Source organism: Manis pentadactyla, chromosome 3, assembly GCF_030020395.1.
Source record: "Manis pentadactyla isolate mManPen7 chromosome 3, mManPen7.hap1, whole genome shotgun sequence".
NCBI lineage: Eukaryota > Metazoa > Chordata > Mammalia > Pholidota > Manidae > Manis > Manis pentadactyla.
In genome coordinates this window covers 3,976,313-3,994,613 of record NC_080021.1, presented here as the reverse complement: position 1 = coordinate 3,994,613, position 18,301 = coordinate 3,976,313, and the positions used below count along the sequence as shown (strand labels likewise).

The following is an 18,301-nucleotide window of genomic DNA, read 5'->3' as shown; positions in this document are numbered from 1 at the left end:
GACAGTCACGGGTCTGACGTCGCAGTGTGCTCACCTTCCACTGCCTGGTGTATCTCCTCTGGGCACCCCGGAGCTCTGGGGCATGGCGGAGGTTCAGCAAGGGTCTCAGGCAGAGCAGACAGGCCGCTGAGCTCCGAGACCACCCATGGGTACCCCTAGGCATTGTCACCTGGGACCCCCCACAGCGTGATGGCATCTGGCACGGGGGCCAGCAGGGGAGGGTCTTCAGGCAGCTCTGCGCACGGCCACCTCGTTCCAGAGCCCCTGGGCTCCTGGATTCCAGACATCTAGAAGTCCGGATCTCACGGCAGGGGCTGCTCAGATGAGGCTGAGACAGACCCTGGGGCAGGGGGCCCTGGCCTGTTCTTGGCGGGCTGCTCCTGACGGGATGCCACTGCCCCCGGGGCTGGGCTGGGACGCCACCAGGGGAGCTAGGAGCCAGCTTCTGGTCTGCACTGAGCACTGGAGCTGCGGGGGCTGGGGAGGGAGAGTCGCATGTGTTGTTAGCCCACCCTGCGAAGGTACGGAGCCAAACCTAAGACCCCTATCACCGCAGCTTGTCTTCCTGGCCCCCTGAGATGGTCCCAGCACACCTGGGCCCTGGGGCCAGGAGGACCCAGATCATAAGGTCTGGGATTTCCCTGGGCACACTGGGAGGGAGCTCAGGGCAGGAGGCCCTTGAGCCCTCGGAAGGGCCTGCCCCAGGCAGCCTCCCTGCGGCTGCCCGTGCCCTGGGGTAAGCAGGACTCCCAGAGGTCTGGATGGGGGCAGGGGCTGCAGTGTCTGGGCCCCTCCCCTTGCTCCTCCTCCGACGTGGGGCGGGCATGGCTCCCAGTGCCCAGGCCGGGCTTGCAGAGGGTGTGGCAGTCAGCCTGGTTTCCTTATTCCCCCACTTGCCTTCTCCCCACATGTCCCTCCCACCCCTTCCCCAGGGTGCGGGATCAGTCAAGGGGGGAGAGGGGGGGCTCGGCCTCGCTCCTCCACTGTACACCAGATCAGACCCCGCACCAGGACTGGGCACCACTGAACCCTTTCCTGTGCAAGATGGCAACCCAAGGATGGACCCTCGGGGCTGGGGGTCTCACAGCAGCTCCGGCAGACCCAGCGGGGACCCTGATCCCCTCCCAGCAGGCCCCTAGCTGCTCAGCCACTATGATGGCCCCTGTCTGCTCTGGTCACATGGTCAGCCAGTGGCCACTCTTGTGACCCTTGGGCACAGAGGATTAGAGAGAAGATCTCCAGCTTCTAGCAGCTCACAGGCCAGTGGTGGGGGGCAAGTGGGCAGTTCAGACCCCAGCGGGACCAACCAGAGGTTCCTGGCCCTACAGCCGGACCGCAGGCCATCTGGGTGGAGGTGTGTGGCTGACGGAGCCCCAAGCCCACGTGGGAACCTACCACCTCTGAGCATGAGCCTGGCTGGAAGAGAGCAAGCAGGTGCCCCTGCCCAGCACCCCCGGCCACCGTCTGCCCCCACAGCCCAGGCTCAGGAGCTCGCCCCCTCTGGGCTCAGCTTCCCACAGCGAAATGGGCCGAGGCACCTGCCCCGTTCCCCACGCGGAGTTGCTCTGAGGACAAAGGCGGGTGACGGCTAAATATAAACAGCGCTCTGAGGAAGGAAGATGCTCTGTGCGAATGCAGGGGCATTATTCCTGCAGACAGAAGTGGTGTTTGGGGGAGGAGCTCAGGACGCCAACAGCTGCGCACGCCCATTGCTGCGTGTTGGCTGCAGTGGTGCCATCTGGGGAGGAGCCCCCATGACCCTGTCTGGGACACCCCACTAAGCACCCTGCCTTGCTTCCACGACTGTGAGCCTGTGTGGGCCTGCTCTTCCCGGTGCGGGGGGCTGGCAAGTCGGCCTCCCACCCGGTCCTCACAGGGGCCTGGGGGCCGAGTCCATGTGGTCTCACCCCCAGACAGTACCTGCTGCCACCAATAGGCCCCTAAGAAGGACAAATGTGGAGAGTCTCCAAAGTGGGGAAAGGCTGTGCCCGGAGAGCCCCTGGGCTCAGTTTATAGCTGGCATAAAGGCTGGTCTGGGACCAGGGTCAGGGCTCCGAGTGTGCCCAGGGGCAGTGCTGGGGACTGGAAGATGAGCTGTGGTGATTCTGAAGCCCTGGCACTGCCCCTGGTATGAGGCGTCCAGAGGGCTCAGGGCCCCACCTGCTGAGCCCAGCAGTGGTGACTCGGGGGCACAGCGTGGTGAGGGGCAGGTTGCAGAGGAGCCCGTGTCCCTGGTGCCCAGGGCACTGCTGGCCCACAGTCCACTGCAGGCTGAGCAGTTGCGCAGAACAGCCACAAAGCACCATTGACCAGGCCTCAGCTGCGGCTCATCTGGGGAAAGGGCTGGTGGGACCTTGTAGAAGGAGGTGAGTCCTTGGACCTGGAGGCCCCCCACCCTGCTGTGCTCCTGGCACCCACGTCTGCAGTGTCCAGACCCTCAGACCTCTTTGGCAGCTGGGAACTTGCCTGCAGTCCTGTGGGATGTGAGCTCTGGGGTCACCACACCTGGTGCAGGACATTGGAGAGCGAGTGAGGGAGGGGAGGGGGCTGCTGGAGTCACGAGGCTGGGCCTCAATAAATAGGAAATCGCAGTATCCAGGCAACAATCAATGAAGTATTTTTCATGAGCACAAAAAATTTCAGGGACTAAATGGAGGCTTATAGCAAATCATGTTTTTAATGTTTTCTGAAAGCTGCGAAATATCGACCAAATCCATTGATTTCCGTTTGAGAAGAGTGTGGTGGGGTCTTCTCCACACTTCTCCACTGTGTGCGTGTGCATGTGCATCTGTGTGCATGCACATGTCTGTGTGCCTGTGCCCACACGTGAGTCTGTCCGTGTGCAGGTGTTGAAGTTGGGAGGGACAGACCCTTTTAAAATTGCTCACTCCCCCTTCCCAGAGCCTGCAGGGTCTGTAACTTGAAGGAGCACCCTGCACGTGTCATCCTGGAGGGCAGGAGACGGCTGCGGTCTGCATGGGTGTCTCATCCAGCACTCAGTAGGGCCTTTATGTGGGATGCTGTCACGTGTTCCTCGCCACAGCCCCATGGCGGAGGTGCCGGAATGCACACTCTTCGGGTGGGAAGGCTGACGCGCACATCACTCGGAAGCAGGCAGTGGGCTGGGGCGGTCTTCCTGCAGCTGGGGCTCCTGGGGTGACGGCTGCCCAGAGGTGAAGCGGGGTCACACAGCCAACAGTGCCAGCGCCCAGGTGACGTGGGCCTGGTGACCCTGAGGCCTGAGGCTGAGGAGCCAGGGTCTGCGCATTCCAGTGGCCCTCGGGGATCCCGTGGTGCCCATCATCACGGTGTGGTCCTTAATGGTGGCACCTTTCATCTCAAAAGTTGGGGAGATGCATTAGACGGTCCCTCTATGCCGAGCCTGTCAAAGGCCTGTGGGTCTGGTCACCTCGGATCCGCTGACTTTGTGCAGCCCACCTGCCCTGTGTCCCCATAACCATGCCTGCCAGGAGGGGTCATGTGGCTCCTACAGGTTTATATATGGCAGTCGCTGCCCTGAGCTCCTGGGCACCTCCTGAGCTCCCTGGCAGCTGGACATACAGGTTGGCCAGGCTGGAGGCAGAGCTGACCAGTGGAGGGGGGCCTGTGGACTTCAGCATGGCCCTGGTCTGAGCCTCAGTTTCCTCATCTGTAAAATGGGGACAGACATAGTGCCGCCTTTTGGAGTTGCTGTGAGCATTGGTGAGGAAGGCCTGCCGGGCACCTGGCTGGAGGAGACCCACCCTCGCCATCGCCATCCTGGCGCTCAGCCTTGTATTTCTGCTATCATTTCCCTGCTCTGGCTCCTGGAGACACAGCTGGCGGCTCCTCCCTGGTGTTCCCTCGTGGCCCTCGGGCCAGCAGGGCCTTTCTTTGTCTTCCCTGTCACCTAGGGCGGGGTTCCCAGGCACAACTCAGAGCAGCCCAGAGGCTGGTGATGCGTCCCTCTGATTTGGTAGACACCCAGCCCCTCCTTGTTGCCGCAGGTGGAAATCAGGCTCAGCACTGCTCTGATCAGCTCACGGTCTCAGGGAGAGGCTGGGCCCTGCAGCCCTTGAACTGCCAGGAGCCCAGTGGGAGCCAAAGAGGGGCAGCTCTGCCAGGAGGGCTTCCTGGAGGAGGTGGCCCTTGGAACTGAGTATTGAGAGGTGGGTATGGGCTCCTCTACCAGACAAGGAGGAGGGCACTGCCAGCCTAGGGCATGGCGCAGGCAAAAGCATGGAGGCACCATGGGGGGGGGCACTGAGGCAGGAGCTAGCCCTGAAGGATTGTTCAGGCCACATTCAAGACGGGGGCTGGCAGTGGGCCCAGAGGCTTCCTGGGTCACTTGTCAGGAGCAGCATTCTTTGCCATACAGGATGGGACCCCTTCCCTTTGCATGTGTCTGCTCCACCCCATGGCATGACCCCATGGCTGGGCAGATGGCCTTGTGAGCAGGGCTGGTGAGCCAGCCAGTGGGAATGGCAGTTTGCCGGGAAAAAGATGGAAAAAAATAAAAGCATGAAAGTGCTAGTGGCTGGCAAGCAAGGCACCACGTGTGAAATGCTTGGAGGGGCTGATGGACAGGATGGAGCTCGCCAGTGAGGCCGAGGGGTGCGGTGGGGGCGCTCGGCAGCGGGGCATGACAGAGGGGTGCGGCAGGGCCTGGGCTCTGGGGCCGGGGCAGCTGCCCCGTGGTCCCTTGGTGGGGCTCCAGGGCCGTGGGGCTGCGGAAACACAGCTGGGCCTGCTGCAGTCTGGGGTGCAGTGGCTGGAGCAGCTCGGGAGCCAGACGACTTCCTACCTGTGTGGCGCTGGCCAGGCTGTGCGTGGGGGGTGTTTCCTCCTCAGTGGGCCCCAGGCATTAAGACCTTGTGGGGGGCTGTGAGGCTTGGTGAGGACCTGGATACTCACGGTGCACACAATCTGTGCATGACAAACGTGCTTGTCCTCCCTCCCTGCCCTGGCCTTGGCCTTTGTCCTTGTCCTCTTACATCTCCTGGGAATAGTCCCCAGACTGGCCACTGACCTGCCCCCACCACACAGGGGTTTGGGTACCCCTACTCACTCCTGAAACCGAGGCCCAGATATCATCCCCTAGACCTGAGCCTCCAGGCCTTTGTCCCCGACATGGGGAGGACATGTGAGGGCTGCTGGCCCGCTCCATCCCAGCTCCCGGGGAAGAGGCTGTGGCACCCCATGTCCGTGGGGCAGCCCCAGCCCTGGCCATCCATCTCCCCCGGCCATTTCCTAGCAGTGGCCTCAGATTTAGTGTGAGACTCCTGGCTGTGGGCCGGCACCCGCCCCATGGGCTGTGCTGGCCCTTCAGGGACCAGTCGTGGGACACACGCAGCACGCCACAGCCTGTGGGCTGTTCCAGGGCTCTGGGCCTTAGTGACCAGGAGGACGGGAGCTGGGGGCTTGCAGCACTTCCTGCTGGCTGCTGGCTGAGGCTCAGGGGTGCTTCGCCAGGGTGGGGAGAAGGGCAGAGCCGGCCAGCCTCCGCAGCGACCTGCTGGTGGGGCAGCGCTCAGAGCGCCCTCCCTGCCAACCAGTCCTGCATCCATTTCACCCCTTATGCACCAGGCAGAGGAGGCTGGTGCTCACCCACCCCAGAATCTTTATGCGTGCCCCAGTAGCAGGGTACTGGGCACCCCATCTGAGGGCCAAGTGCAGGGGAAAGACCTCAACTGTGTGGTAGGATGGCCCTGGGTTTCAGTCCCTGCCCTGCCATTTCCACCCAGGTGACAAGGACCAGTCACCAAACTTCACGGGGCTTTGGGATCAGGTCTGAGAATGGGACAGTCCCTCCCTCAGCACAGGGCCATGAGGACGGGGCAGAGGCCAGAGCTGGGCGGTGGGTGGGAGTGAGCACCTGGCAGCTGTCCTTCCCCACCCCTTCCTCCCCTGCTTCTCCAGGCCATGGGCTCCAGAAGGATGCAGGAGGGGGGGGCCTGCCTCCAGGAACCCCCATAGAAGCCAGGATCCTGGCCCACCGAAGGGAGCGTCCTCGGCCATTCCTGACACAGAGCGGGTTTCTGCTGCAGGACAAGAGACTCAGTGGAACCGGGAGGCGCCGCTGGAGAGAAGTCTGCCAAACAAGCATTTGAGAATTGGGGCGGCTTTGGTGGGGGTTCCCCCAGCTGTCTCTGTGCACAAAGCAGACAGTTTGCTTCCGGTGCTTCTCGGTGGTTGCAATAATAAATTGAATAATTAAGCTAAATCCACAGAAGAATATTAAATATTAATTTCTAATAAGCTATTCAGAGAGTGTCACCAGCAGGGACCAGCAGAACGTGTATGCGCTGGGCGCTCCCCTGCCCGGCCCCCAGACCCTCCCTCCCAGGGCAGGACTGCCCACATCCAGCTTGGCCCAGGAGGGCGCAGGTCAGCGTGCCAGCCCCAGATTCATCAGGCGGCCGGCAGGCCCACGAGGCTGGCATAGGCCCGCCAGTGGGAGGAGGTTGCCCACATCCTCCCTGGCAGCTGATATTCCCCATCTTCAAGGGAGGGTGGCCAGTGCCGTCTGGCAGAGTGGAGTGTGTGAGAAAATGCTGCACCTGAGGGTGCTGATGGTAAGCTGAGGGTGGGTACCATCCCTCCGGGGCCGTGGTGAGCCAGGCCCTGCATGGTGCCTGCGCTCCAGGGCCTGTCAGCTGTTACGATGCAACCCGGCCAGCTCATGGGGTGCTCTGAACCCGGACAATCAAAGGCAGGGCTCCAAGGGGGATGCTAAGCCCTGACCCTGGTCACATGCTGACCTCTGTCCTTTCCCCAAGATGAATCTGATCTGGCTGTGGACGCAGCCCTGACCTTGCTTCTAAGAGAGCAGTAAGCAGAGGGCGTGCAAATGGTGTTGGGCTGCAGCAGAAGGGTGGTGGCGGTGGGAGGCGGTGGCAGGGTTGCCTTTAGGGGGTGGTGAGTGCAGGCCCAGAGTCTAGGCATGGCCCAGTATTGTAGAAGCGCTGAGGGTGTTTGGAGCCGGGCACAGTTGTGGCCGGTAGTGGAGTGTGGGGGCACACAGGTCCCTATGAGGATGGCCACTGCCCAGGGGCATGGCTGCTCCTGGGAGAGCAGATGCCATGTGCCCAGGGCAGGGCTGGTGGATAGGCACTGAGAGGGGCTGGTCCCCTGTACAGACCCCTGGGGCCAGGATAACCTGTGCTGAAACCAGGGTCTGTGTTCTGGGCCAGGCCTGCAGGCTGCCCGGGCCACTAGCTCCAGCTCACAGTCCACTCAGCCGTGGGGCCTTCAACCAGTGGGCATGGTGGGGGACAGAGCAGTGGTGGGTGCTGGGTGGACACCCTGCCAGATTTAGCAAAAGCAAAACAGAGTCCAGTTAAATTTGACTTTCAGATAAAGAACATGTGGTCTTCTGTGTAAGTCCATCCTGCATGGTGTTTGGGGCACACTTAGGCCAGGACAGCCATTCATGGCATCCTGCACTCGACCTGCCAACCCTGTGGGGCCACCCACCCCTGCCTGCGGCTCTCCTGGAAGTGGGCACCCAGGAGCGGGGAAGGTTGGGAAGTCGCAGAGACCCTTCTGTCTGGGCTGGGTTGAAAGGAGCCCAAGGCCTGGGTTGGGGGCCAGTAAGCAGCGGCGAGCACCCAGGAAGGGGGCCATCTTCCTAAGCCTCACTCCCTCTCACCTCCCTGCCCTCCAGCCCCCTGGACGTCCAAGGGTAGGTCAGACCTTCCGGCTGGGGCCCCATCCCAGAGGCTATTTAAGGGACAGTGGGGAAACTGGTGGGGCCTCTAGTGCATGCCAGGCGAGTGAGTGCCTGCCCAGGGGGTGGGACTGGACACAGGCGGGGTCTGGGCCGGGAGTGCCCGGGCTCTGCAGGGACTGCGTCTGCGGGTGGGGAACACCCGGCTGCTGCCCCCAGGGGAGGAGGAGGAGCAGCGGCCTGTGGGAGGGGGCCGGCACCTGCGGAGCAGCCCCGACCTCTGGGAGCCCCTGCTAGCTCCGGCCCGGGTGAGGGCCACCACGTGACCCCGGCCCCGCCCACAGACCCCCCGTTATTCGTTTACTCCTTCACTTCATTGGCCTTGGGTGCACTTGGTGCCAGACACTCTCCTGGGTGCTGGGAAGAGGGGCCTCCGCCCTGGCGGGGCCACCCTCTTACCAGCGGAGGCCCTTGTGGCTGCCCCACCGGGCAGTGCGAAGGTGTCTGGCTCCAGGGGCTGGAGGGTCCCACCGTTGTCAGTATCACGTCCGTGGCCGGTGGCCTGTGTGCTCACCCCATCCCCGGGCCCTGCTACAGCTCCCGCGGGGCATTTGGGCTGCCAGCACGGCAGACTGAGCAGCAGGCACTGCCACCCTGGGCCCCTGTCTGGGGCCTGCGCCAGCAGGACCAGCCTGTCAAGCCACTGCTCTCGGCTGCAGCCCCAGTCGCCCGGTGCCCAGGGGGTTTCTCTGTGGGTGTTGGTTGACCGTCGGCCTGCTGACCTCACGCACCTGGGTCTGGGGCGTCCAGCCCGCGTGCCGCATAGGAATGCTCAGTATACCTGCTGCCTGCGAGGAGAACCAACCCCCAGCCAGAGGGGCGCTGCCGACGTCCCCCATTTTATAAGCAGAGGGGCTAGGGGTTGGTGGCCTGCCACGGACGTGCAGCTGGGGACGGCTGAGGCATCAGGACTGGAATCCGGCCGGGCCGCCCCTGTGCCCTGGCTGAGGCTCTGTCCTTGGGGTGCCGGAGCCAGAGTGTGGACGCAGATGGGGAGGACGCGGCTGTGTGCGAGGCCTTGAGAGAGTAGATGGACGGGGCAGAACGGGGTGTGGGAGAGGGCCAAGGGGCAGGGCAGCCCTGGGGAATGGCAGAGGAAGAGGCCACTGACCAGTGGGAGGGGCAGGCCGTGCAGGCCGGGCAGGTTGTGCCAAGCCTGGAAAGGCCCACGCCCTCCGGCTGCATTGCTCTGAGAGCCTGGCTCCATCTCACCGTGGGCCTGCTGCCGTGCAGCTCCCCGCCCCAGCCCCACCCCCAGCTCAGCCCCGGGCCCCAGCCCTTCCACATTCTGCCAGCATCCTCGCTTCTGTGGGCTCCCGAGCCTCAGCAGCATCCGTTTATGTGCCATATGGCCCCTGCTCAGCGTGCAGAAGGGACGGCGGCCGGGCACCTGGGCACTGGGGGAATGCTGGCACAATGCTGGGTGGCGGCTGCTGCTGCCCCGGGCCTAGGGGTGAGGAGGCCAGTCCATGAGGCACCAGGGCCTGGAGGAGCTGGGGAGGGAGTGGGTTCCCCTGCTTCCCGTCCTCTGAGACCCCCACCTGCACAAGGCCACTCAGCTGTGGGTGCCCCGATCCACAGGGGTGGGTGGAGGGCTGGGGCAGCTTTGCGCAGGGCCCGGGGGCCTGAGTCTCCTCCGCGCCGCGCCTCAGACAGTGACTGCTGCCCAGGCCTCCAGGAAGGGCTGTGCTGCAGGTTCCGGGAGCCGCAGAGCCAGGTGAGGGCGCCAGCTGAGAGCTGCCCCGTTTTACGGACCCGGAGATGAAGCTCTGGAGGGCGTGGCCTGCACCTGCGCTCAGCACAGCCGCCCTGGCCTCCAGCATTTGCGGGGTCCTCCTGGGGCAGGCCCTTGGTGAGCTGGGACAGAGAACGGCAGAGGGAGCAGCAGGTGGGGCCCGGAGATGCTGAGTGCGAGTGGGGGTGGGAGACGGGGGGCCAGGCCTCAGAAGGCGGGGACGCCTCCGTGGTGGGGCTGGGCGGCGGTCACTCTTACCGGCCACCGGCCTGTATGGAGGGGATCCCTCCAGGGGACCATTGAACCCCTTGGGCCTGCCCTCCCCTCCTGGGACTCAGCATTCCCCCCAGGTTTGAGGGTGGGAATGGTTTCTCCCAGCAGGTAAGAGGATGGTCCCAGGAGAGGTACGTGGAGGGGTGCATTCCCCTTGGGGTCCTCACCTTTGACCCCTGTGGCCCCAGCTGGGGTCAGAGGTGCTTGTGGGGAGGCCAGGGGAGGCGGTGACAGTGATGTGGGGACCCCACCTGCCTGGGTGCTCCCTCAGGGCCTCTGCAGGGGCCTGGTGGGTGACCAGATGGAGGGGCCCAGCAGTCCCAAGGCCTCGTTAGCACCTTTACCACAGCAGCTGTGGACCCCGCCTCCACATCTGTGGGCCCCTCCTCATCCGCCAGGTGGGCTGCAGGCATGGGGTGCAAGGGGGTGGTGGGCACATGGCTCCTGACCTCGGCACTGGTGTGAGGCTGGTTGTGATTTCAGGGCTCGGGAGCCTCACTGAAGGTGAAATTAGAGATGCTGACCGGTACCCCAGGGAAAGGCATTCCAGGCAGAGGGAACAGCATGCACATGCCATGAGGGGGCCTCAAGAGTGGGCAGAGCACAGCAGAGAGTCCAGCATGCTGCCAGGGAGCAGGCCAGCGGCCAGGGTCCCAAGGGTCTTGGCTTTGACTCCAAGAAATGGCACCCTGATGGGCTCTGCTGCAGACACCAGCCTCGGGGGACCAGGACGGGTGGTGGGGAAGCAGGGCAGGGAAGAGACCAAGCCAAGTGTGGGGTGGCCGAGCCGGGTGGCCGGGACTGGGCTCCGGGTGTGCTGAGGGTGGACCCTGCCAGATTTGCTCATGGGATGGGGTGAGGGAAGGGGGCCTGGGGTGGCCCTGTGACCTAGGTGGGGGGATCAGTTCTGCTCTGACTCATTCCTTCTGAAACTGGAGGCCCGCCTGGCCCTCCCTTACCCATGCCCAGGGCAGGGCAGCTGGGGAGGGGCTGTGGACCTGGGTCACACCCAGCTACCAGACCCCCTCATCCCTCCTCCTGAACCTCTGTGTTGTCAGTCAGGCTGTCCTGACGCCTCCAGACCCTTGCAGTGCCTACCGCCTGCCCAGAGGAGTCCTGCAGAGAGGTGGGGGCTGGCATTTTATGAGCGAGTCTTGGAAAGGCCATGCTCCACCCCAGGCTGAGCAGGATGACAGAGCCCAGGCAGGCAGTGAGCGCCTTTGTCTGCCTTCTGGGTGGCCTTCCAGTGTCACAGTGCTCAGCACCCTGGGAGCCCCCACAGTGGGGCTCGGAGTCCTGCCCTTCCTCCCCTGGCCAGCTTGGTACAATCCTCAGGGACGGCCCAACTCCCAGGAGCTGGTTGCCCTGGAGTCCTTTGGGGTTTTGTTTGCCCTCCCAAAGGGACTTTGTCCTGCGGCCCCCAAGTCTGCATAGGAGTTGGCTGGCAGGGACAGTCTGGGCAGGGGTGGTTGGGGTGGGCTGGAAGGGATGGGGGGAGCCAGGGGCAGCTCCCAGGTGTGTGGCTTTGAAGGCAGGTGGAAGGTGGTGTTCCCACTAAGAGCAGCACAGGGTGGCCGCTGGGCTCGGCTGGACAGGGATGGAGTGCAGGGCCAGGCGGTGCGGGGTGCTCAGGGTGGGGTGGCAGTGAGGCCTGGACGAAGCTGGAACAGGGCCGGGAGAGTCCATGGTGGCACTGGTAGCCATGGGCAGCAGCCTTGCCTCTTAGGACCGGTTTTCTCACCTGTGGAATGAGTGCCCAGACTCACCCTCGGGGGGCAAACCCAAAGCTGGCAAGAGGAAAGGGCAGCAGCTGGCCTGCCTCCAGCCCCCTAGGTGGGCAGGAAGGTGACACCCACCTTGACGGCCCTGCCTCCATGGGAAAGCTGTGCGCTCCCAGAGGAAGGAGGCCCCGGGGACCGGGCCTGGGGGTCAGCGCTGACTCCCACTTGCCCTGCGGGCGCCCTGGCCTCCCCGCCCTGGCCCTCCCTTTCTTGGCTGGGAGTTGATGGAGCCCATTGTTTTGCAGGTGGATGCTGTCACCTGGACCTCACAGACCTGCCTGCCTCCCACCCATGTGCTGACCCCACCTCCCCCTAGCCCCTGGACAAGCTGCCCTGATAAACTGCGCCGCTCTACAGCCCAGGCATCTGTCCCGGAGGCGTCTGTGCGCCCTGGGGCCCCACAATGGGGTCTGGGCTGCACTGGGCGGGAGGTGAAGTGGTTAGCGTGAATGTGGGTGCGGTGGGTGTGAAAGCTGCGATGTGGTGGCCGGGGCAGGAAGCCGCCTACCTGGGGAGGCCCAGCCCAGCACAGTGGGCCCTCCAGTGCCGCACTCTGGGGACAGTGGCCCGGGCCGGATGCTGCTCTGGGGTCCCAGCTTCTCTGCCTCCTGGAAAGGGTCAGGGCGTGGAGAAGGGGTCCAGGGCAGGAAGAGTGGGGGCGTGGGACAGGCACTCCTAAACTAAGGAGGCTGGAGGCAGGGAGGCCACTGGGAGCAGCCTGGGCCCTGTGGGTGGGAGAGGACAGGAGGCAGCTCCCCGCACTGGGGAATGGGGGCTGGGCTGGCAGACCGAGGCCCTGTTGGCACAGCACCAGGGCTGGCATCATCCTGCCCTGGTCCCCACAGAGCTCGGGGCCCCACACGGGTGGGGGCTGCACACCAGAACCCCAGGGTGGGTGGAACCCATGGCCTCAAGAGAATGAGCTCATCTAGGAGGCACGTTTCAGAAAGGTCTGCAGGGAGCTGCTTCGGGATCAGGTGGGTGGGAGCAGGGGCCCCCTCCCTGAGCCCCGCCCCCTGCCTTCCAGCACCCCCCTGCCCCTCCCCTGCCCTCCCCTCCCTCCACCCCGTCCTCTGTGAAGAGGCTCCGCAGCCTGGTGCGGGCTGCTGGTCCCGGAGGCTGCCTCAGGGCCTTCAAAATTCTGTGAAGCTCCGAGTTTCTCCACTCCTCCCCCAGGGGCCTGGGCAGCGCCGAGATGGCTGCCTCAGCTCTGACCAGATGGCACCGGTGCCAGGCCTCCGGTGGGGCAAATGTCTCGAGCAAATTGGATTTCACACCTCCTGCTGCAGGTGTGAGGTGCCTGTTTTTCTGTGGCTCAAGGGGCATCTGGAGGTCACAGTGCCAGACGCTGGATGTCTGCGGGCTGCTGGCTGCTGGCCAGGCTAAGGACAGCCTGGGGGCAGGGAAAGCCCTGGATTTGGGGTTGGAGGAGCCAGGAGATCCCGGGCTCAGTTCTCTCCCACCCAGCTGGGAAACCCAAGTGGCAGAGGGCACTGGTTGGGGGCCTTGGGCAGAGTCCCTGGGCTGGGGCCCCCATTATGCAGATGAGGAAATTGAGCCCCAAGAGAAGAGGCTTCCTGCAGGGAGGCGGGGGTGGACCGGCTGCTGGTGGGGAGCCAGGCCATGGCTCCATCTTGGCTGCATGGCCCTGAGGTCCGGGGCAGCTGCTAGCCAGCCCTCCTGTGGGACACACGGGGCCGAGTACCCCCCGTCGGCCCCGTCAGCACTCCTGGGGGCCACAGTGGGAGCAGCTGTTCCAGGGTGAGGGGTTTAGGCAGGCGGCTAAGGGCAGCGCGAGGCCAGGAGTGGGGCACCTGCCACTGCCCGGCTGGACTCTGAGCCTCCCTCAGGAGTGAGGTCAGGCATCCTCCCGGTCCTCCTGTCTGGAGCGGCTGTCAGGGCCCAGCAGCCACGGCCAGAGAGGCCAGCCCAGCAGATCTGTGCAGGCACGGGACAGGCGGGACAGGAGGTCCGGGGGGCTTCTGCCCCCTGGGGATGCTTCTCCAGAGCTGCTTCCCTTCCTTTACCCCTGTCTCATCTGTGACGTCTCTCCTAGCTGCCCCTCTGCCACCTAGGGTACATGGGTGCTGGTGCGCACCCACCCACTCAGAGCTGGCTGCTCTGAGCCTGTTTTCTCACTGTAAAGTGGGGTATCAAAGCAGAAGGGTGATGGGAGACAGGCGCACGGAGCATGTTGGCTCAGACTGCAGGCCATGCCGGCCAGGCCTGGCACCTTGCTCACCGTGGGAGCCCACGGGGACCCTGTCATGAGGACCCTCTGTCTAGGAGCTGGCCCTGGCGCGTTGGAGCCCCTTGGGCTGTGAGCTGTGGATCTGCAAGGACCCCTGGGTGAGCCAGCCTTCGCTGACGGTCTCACAGGAGGCCTTCAGCACCAGGCTGCACCGAAAGATGCGTGTGATGTCCGTAACACCTCTGGCCTCAGGATGCAGTTCCTGCAGCAACGAGGCAGAAACAATGCCTTCCCTGCCCCAGGGGGTGCACCCCAGGTTTCAGCCATGTACTCATGCCCTCCATGAGAAGATACCTTCTCATGCTGTCCCTGGGCCATTGCTACTTTCTGCAGTTTATGGATGGAGCAATGAACGTGACCTCCTAGCACAGCCCGGGTGGTGTGGTGATGTGAGGAGGGGTATGGGGGGCAGAAAACAGCAGGGATCCATTACACAGACGGCTAAGGGAAGTGAAGTACAGCCGCGGTCAGTAGTCACGATGTGGAACAAACACCCCAAACCTGTGTGTCGAGGCAGTGACACCAGTGGCCCCAGAGGGACAGCTCCCCTATGTTCCCAGACTGGGGTCACCTGGGGGCTCCCTCAGACTCCTGGCCGGTGGGGTGCTGGTCTGCGGTGCTGGTAGGACCCGAGTGGGCTGCTGGCCGGATGCCCTCCCTGTGGCCTGGGCTTCCTCGCAGCACAGTGGACAGTCCTGGGGCTGGGTGGGGAGCATTCCAGGCAGAGGGCCAGGCAGAAACGACACCCTTTATGAGACTCCTTCCCAGAAGTCATGCTGCTTCACCTCCACTGTGCTTGTGTGACTCTGGGGAGCAATCACAGCCCTCCCAGGTCCCGGGGAAGGGAGGAGACCTCGCCTCTTGGCAAGAGGAGCAAGATGATGACTTTTGGGAACTCCAAACCCCCCAACTCCCCTTCCATCGCTCTCAACATGCTGGGACGGGGGACTCCAGCCTTCCTTCTGGGGCCTCAGGGCACGCAGGTCCTGCCTGGCGGGGCTGCGGCCGTTCCACTGGGCACCCCCTGTGCTGGCCCACTGCACCAGGACTTCCCCTGGGCTCCAGCCACTGTGCCCTGCCCCCACGCTCAGGCCTCTCGCCCTTGTTAGTCAGGGCCAGTTGGCTGGTCACTGCCTTTTGCCTGTAACTGGGTGGCCCTGGACAGTGGCTGGCACAGCCCCACTTGGCAGAGCCCCCCTGTGACCACCAGAGGGGACATGCCTCCCCTGGGCACTCAGGCAGCCCCTGGGACAGAAATGTGACTTGGAGGGTGTAAGCCTGAAAGCCGCCACCTGCATGGGTCAGACTACAGGAGGAGGGGCTCCAGCACTCAGCCCGCCCTCCTGAGGTGTGCCTCCTGGGTGATGCTCAGGCCTCTCCATGGTGCTCAAGGCCAGTGGCCTCAGTGGGGTGCAAGGCCAGTGGCTCCTGCGGGGCTCAGGCCTTTGCCCTTTTGGCTTTGAAGAGAGCTCCTTGGTGGGAAGCTAAGAAAGGCTCCGGAGTCTCAGGTGCAAAAGTTACTGCACAGGAGAAGTGGTCACCTGGCTTCAGTAGCTCTGAAAACATCTGTTAGTCTGTTCAAGCATCTGGAATCCCCCCAACCCCTGATCCAGCCACCAAGCCACCCAACCACTCATCCCCCCACCTTATCCATTCTTTCCTCCACTGTCCACCCACCCACTCATCCATATCCATCCATCCATCCACCATCCATCCACCATCCATCCATCTACCATCCATCCATCCATCCATCCATCCACCCACCATCCACCCATCCACCACCCATCCACCACCCATCCACCATCCATCCACCATCCATCCATCCATCCATCCATCCATCCATCCATCCATCCATCCACCGTCCATCTATCCATCCACCATCCATCCATCCATCCATCCACCCATCTGCTCTGTTGACAGCTGCATGTTCTATGTGTCCCCTGCTACCTGGGCTTGGCTCATGAAGTAAACCAGGACCCCTGCTCACCAGCAGCTCCCAATGTGGTGAACAGAGAAGCCACAACTCCTTGTGGCAGCAAGTGGAGAAGGTACCCAGGAACCAAGGTGACACAGGGCAGGTAGTGATGTGCTCCAGCCGGGGTCTGAGATGGCATTCAGAGGAGGTGGCCCCTGGCCTGCAGGCTGGGCAGGAACACGTGCCCTCCTCCAGCTCAGACCCACCTGTTCAGCGGGGCAGCGTCAGGGGCACGGAGCCAACTTTTGGCCTGAAGCTGTCTGTCAGTTTCCCCTTTAACCAAATCCCTGTTCCTTTCCCCAGCAAGTTTCCAATTTAAATACCCAAATTGTTTACTCACTGAAATCAATCAACAAGGGACCAGCTTGTATCTGGGATTCAATTGACTATGATACACTGTATTACAATTACACCAATGTATTTCTTTTCAATTTATTTTTCTCTTAACGGTCTGTTCTGCCAGTAATTCCAGACTAATTGTCCTCACGATTACCCTCATCAGCCGGAGAAGGATAATGAATTGCTGCAGTTCATGGGGCCCAGGTTCGGCTTCTCTTTGTCCTCCCCTTCAGATGGCCCTCGCCTTGGGTCCCAGGTCCCCACAAGACCTGTCCCCCTGGCAGGCTCCACCGTAAAGCTTGGGACGGGCTGAGCGAGGTGGGACACCCCGCCGCAGGCGGCTGCTGCTCTGCGCCCGGGGCCGGGGCCTTTCCGCTCCGTGGGCCCGTGCAGCTGCTGGGAGCTCCTGAACAGAGTTCCCCCCTCTTTGGACCTCCGTCTCCTCTTCCACAAGGTGGGCCCGAGGGTCTTGGGGTCCTGCAGTGGTGACATTCTGTGAGTCTGTGTGTGGCAGGGCTGTGGCATCTGCACCTGCCCGTAGTCCCCACTCGATGCTGGGCCATGGCCTTCTGGGCCGCCCTGTGCCCTCTCCATCTCTCCGCCTCAGTGCCCCATGTTGTCATGCTGGGGGAGCTGCAGCGACAGCCACCCTGTGAGATGCCCCCTCTGTTCCCCTTCTCCACTGCCACCCCAGGGGGACTGTCTGCTCTGGGTCCATGCCTGGGATCCAGCTCTGTGCCAGACGTGCCCCACCTTGGCGTGCCGGGGGGCATCACCACCAGCCCCACTCTCCAGACGGGACCCTGAGCCGCAGAGGGACCAGAGAGACTGTGGCCTTGCCCGGCGCTGTCGGCTGGGAGCCCTGGAGCCAGGTGGGTCCCAGAGCTGGGTGGCTGTGCAGGTGCTGTTCCAGCTGCGTCACCACTGCTGGCCAGGCCCAAAGAGCGCCTGCTTCCGCTTTCCCAGGGGCCTGTGGGGGGCCTGGTGGGAGGGGCCTCCCAGAGGCCTCATGCCCTGTGGGGCTAGCTCCGCCTCAACACCCCCGTGCTGCGCGGGCATGGCTGCCTGGCCTCCAGGACTGTGTGCGAGTGTGTGCACGCATGCGAGGATGGTCGTTCTCAGAGCTGAGGGGCTCGTGCCCTGGCCCCCACCCCGACGCCTGGGAGGCCTGGGGCAGCTCACGTCCCTGTCTGGGGTCCGTTCCCCATTTGCAATGTGGTCTCTTAACACAGCCCAGGTGGCCCTTTATAGATGAGCAGACATGATCGGACCCTCCCCAAGTGTCACCTGGCCATGACAGATGAGGGAACTGAGGCCAGGGGTCAGCTGCTGAGCTGGCCCAGAGTCCAGTCTGCCCCACAGTGCCCGCCCCACCCCACACATCCTGGCACGCGGGAGATGAACAGCTTCCCAGGCCTCCGAGAGGATTTATCTGGCAGCCCCAGGAGTAGATATATCCATGTATTAGGTACCTGTGGAAACACAGCCTACTAACTGCATCCTGTATTGCCTCTGCCTGAAAAACTCGCACAACGGCAATGTTTTTGCTATTTTCGGATATAGATCTTTGCAGAGCTGAGATTCCATTTCCATTATGGGTGCCACGTCTGTGAAAAGGAGAACCAATAAGGGGGGTGTGAAGGGCAGTGGGGACGAGTGAGCGGGGCCCCACGCTGAGCCTGGCCCAGGGAGTCAGCCCCCCGAGGCCTCCCGGGAGGTTCAGGGGTCGGGGGGGCAGGCCATCTGCCACCTCTGGCCACACTGGAGCTGCCACAAATGAGGTCAGCCGGGATGCTGGAGGCCCTGGGCTGCATGGGAGAGAGGGTAGGAGGCCCCTCAAGGGCAGGGCCATGCCAGGCACGGGCAGGCCCTCCCCCAAACATGCCGGCCAGAGGGAGACTGCTCCCACTGCGCCAAACCCCGATGGGACTTGACAGGCCTGCTTCGCTGGTTGCCCACCCTGGGCCTCGCCCTGCGGACCCGTGTGTGGCGTCTCAGCACCTAAGCCCAGCCCTGGGTCCTGACACTGGACTCGATCTTGGGAAAGTCAGGTTTTCAATTTCATGTTCCTTATCATAAAATGGGGAAATAACCTTACCCTGAAAGTGTTGAGCAGATGACATGAGCTAATTCCGATCCCTACTTGGTAAGTGTGGCCCTGATCTGTCCATGCTGCCTGCAGCGGCTGAGCCGCCCGGAGCTGGCGAGTGCCCTGTCCCTGGAGCAGTGCCCGCAGGCC

General features: G+C 63.3%; 1 long non-coding RNA gene across 4 annotated transcripts in view; it reads left to right on the top strand.

Moving 5' to 3' along the window:
- LOC130683138 (uncharacterized) overlaps nucleotides 1-16,148 on the top strand; it is a 30,513-nt gene extending 14,365 nt beyond the window's left edge. The window contains exons 5-6 of one of the 4 annotated variants that reach the window (XR_008996742.1): nucleotides 3,987-4,148; nucleotides 5,899-6,124. This is a non-coding gene — a long non-coding RNA (uncharacterized LOC130683138). Of the gene's footprint in view, nucleotides 1-3,986; nucleotides 4,149-5,898; nucleotides 6,125-11,742; nucleotides 11,854-15,668 lie in introns of those variants that run through there. The other 3 variants (XR_008996743.1, XR_008996741.1, XR_008996740.1) reach the window with 3 other exon arrangements.
- Nucleotides 16,149-18,301: the final 2,153 nt, after the last annotated feature.